Source organism: Heteronotia binoei, chromosome 1 (assembly GCF_032191835.1).
Source record: "Heteronotia binoei isolate CCM8104 ecotype False Entrance Well chromosome 1, APGP_CSIRO_Hbin_v1, whole genome shotgun sequence".
NCBI classification, from domain to species: domain Eukaryota; kingdom Metazoa; phylum Chordata; class Lepidosauria; order Squamata; family Gekkonidae; genus Heteronotia; species Heteronotia binoei.
This window is the reverse complement of record NC_083223.1, coordinates 233,672,230-233,675,401: the sequence shown is the minus strand read 5'-3', so window position 1 is coordinate 233,675,401 and position 3,172 is coordinate 233,672,230.

Genomic DNA, 3,172 nt, shown 5'->3' with positions numbered 1-3,172 from the left:
GTGTCTGCTTTCAATGAAAATAGCATGATGAACACTATCCATGCATTAATATTTGAGCACAGTAATGCTTGTCTCACATAAAGCTCTTTGTTTTGCTTCTCATCATAATGGAATAAGGTTGGAACCAGGACTCTTCATTTCATATTTTTCTTCCTTTTCCTGAAATAGTTTCTTTTTCCACAGCTTTTCACTCCTAAAAACTGCATGCTTTTAAAAATTGAAATTATACAATCATATGATTGAAGCATGCAAAGGTAGGAATTTTGTCCTCTTTTGTGGAATCCCAGTTTAAACTGGTGCTGTAGTCATTTCCTCTCCCTAGAAAACCCTGGGAGTTGTAGTTCTCTGAGAGGGGTTAGCAATTTGACATAGCCCTCCAAATGGTTAGAAGGAAGGGGTGATCCAGGCTACCAGCTGTTGATGGAGTGCCACTGTCAATGACGCCCAAGGTCAGAAGCTTGGGGGTGCTGTTTGGAAGCCTTCTTGACGGTGGAGGCCCAGAGAGCAGCAGCTGCGAAATCCGCCTTTTTTCATCTGAGATGGGCGAAACAGTTGCTTCCCTTTCCCGACCGTTGCAACCTGGCAACTGTGATCCATGCAACGGTCACCTCGAGATTGGACTACTGTAATGCCTTCTACTTGGGCCTGTCTTTGTCACAAACCCAGAAACTTCAGCTAGTGGAGAATGCGGCTGCTAGGCTGCTACTGGGGCTGCCCAAGTGGGAGCACATACAGCCAGCACTGCAGGAACTGCACTGGCTACTCATAGTGTACCGGATTCGTTACAAGGTGCTAGTTATCACTTTTAAAGCCCTGTATGGCCAAGGACCTGTTTACCTGAGGGACCGTCTGTCCCTACACATTCCCCAGAGAGTACTAAGATCTGGATCTCAACATCTCCTAGTGATCCCAGGGCTGAAGGAGTCAAGATTGGTGACCACCAGGGATCGGACCTTTTCAGTGGCAGCCCCGTCCTGGTGCAATCAATTGCCGGAAGAAGTTAGGGCCTTGTGGGACCTCGCTCAGTTCCACAAGGCCAGTAAGACCATTCTCTTCAGGCAAGCCTTCAACTGATCATAGGAGAATTCTGGAATAACCATCATCCTGAGAATATGAATAACATCTAATTTGGTTGCACCGACTGTATATTGTTTTAACTTATATTGTTTAAATGGTTTTATGGATTTTAGGACTGTGATCATAACATACTATGATTCTGATGTAAGCCGCCCTGAGCTGCCTCGGTGGGGAGGGCGGGGTATAAATTGAATTAAACATAAACAAACAAAAACATTTACCTAGGAACAGCCGTAGAACAAACACTGTTTGTCCCTCCTCATGCAGAGCACTTGTTCCTTTTTAAAAAACTTAATTTTACATGGCAAAAGCAGGAAGTCGAGGTCAGCTCCAGTCTCCCACAATGTCCTGGAAACCAAACAGCTTCCTTGTGCAAAGACCTGGAACAGAGTGTGTGAAAAGCTTCTGGTGCAAATATGCTCATGGAATTGGAGGGGGGGGGTGGGGTTAGAAGGCAGCACAACCCAGGTCTCTATTATAAGACCAGACCATCCATTTAGGGTTGCCAACCTCCAGGTGGTTCCAGGATATCTAGGGTTGCCCAGTCCAACTCAGGAAATATCTGGGGACTTGGAGGGTAGAGCCAGGAGACATTGGCAGTGGAACTAGGAGCAAGGTTGTGATAAGCTCATTGAACTCTGAAGGGAGTTCTGGCCATCACATTTAAAGGGACCACATTCCTTTTAAATGCCTTCCTTCCATAGGAAACAATGGAGGATAGGGGCACCTTCTTTTGGGAATCATAAAATTGGACCCCCTGGTCCAATGTTTTTGAAACTTGGGAGGGGGGAGGTTTGAGGAAAGGCACCAGATGCTATGCTGAGAATTTGGTCTCTCTACCTAAAAAAACAGCCTCCTGCATTTGGGATCTGCTATTCCAGCTGATCTCCAGACAACCAAGACAGGTTCCCCTGATGAAGGGGATGGATTCTGGAGCATTATATCCTGTTGTGGTCCCTCCCCTCCCCAAACCCCACTGTCCCTGGGTTTCACCCTCAAAATCTCCCAAATATTTCCCAACCCAGAGCTGGCAACCCTAATCTATAATCACTACTTCCATTGGCTGAGACAACTGAGTTTGTTTTCACACTTTGGGTGCTATCTCCCCTGGTTTTATTTTTCTGCTACTGGTTTTTATATTATCCAAGAATGGGGGTAATGGTAGAAGAAGAAAGATCTTTGTCCAAGTGGAGAGTACAGTCCCAACCACCCGTACACCCCATTTCTGCTTCCTAAGCATTTCATGCACCCCACATATGGGGTGTATGTGTTTTGTTTTTCATATAGCCATGAGGGCCAAAAACATGTATTTACTTGTTCTGTAAATGCAAGCTCAGGTGTTGCAGCACTGACTTATTTTTATGTTAATGACCATGCAGTTTCCTTTCCCTCTGTTTTCAAAGATTCTCCCAGCACTGTTGTCATCTGGGTAAAATGAATACTGTCAGAGCTTCCTGTGCAGTGGGTCCTAGTAGAGAATGATTGAGCAATCTTGCTGATGGTACTCAGGCACGTGTCTGATCTGTGCCTACATGGGAGATTTCTTAGGAAATCTATGTTAAGTTGCCTTTTGTTCCTTGTAGGAAGAAAGGTGGCATATAAGTGCAATACATTCAATAAGCTCTACAACAGCCCTGCAAGGTGGGTCAGTATTATTATCCTCCATTTTACTGAAGGGATTGGAGAAGGAAACTTAAGTCCATCCAGGTGATTCATAGTTGAACAGAGAATCTGAGCTGGGAGCTTCTGTGTATGAACTGCAGGGGGACATTGCTCATTATGTTAGACTAATTCTCAGTTCTAGCTAAAAAAAGACACCAACACATATTTTAGAAAGGAAATGAATATACAGCCATCACAGTGTTATCAGTGATCAGTTAACCAGCATTCAATTTCAGGGTGAGAGGGGCTTTTTGTAAGAAAACACAGCTATAGCCACTCATTTGTGAACAGGATCTTTGGTAGGGTTTTTCTTTCTCCTTTTAAGCAGCCAAGTAAATTTAATATCTGTAGATTCATAAAGCCATCAAACTATAGTTGTCACTTTGCCAAAAACAAAGCTTGACAGTTGTTTGCTAAAGGCTTAAATCTGCCT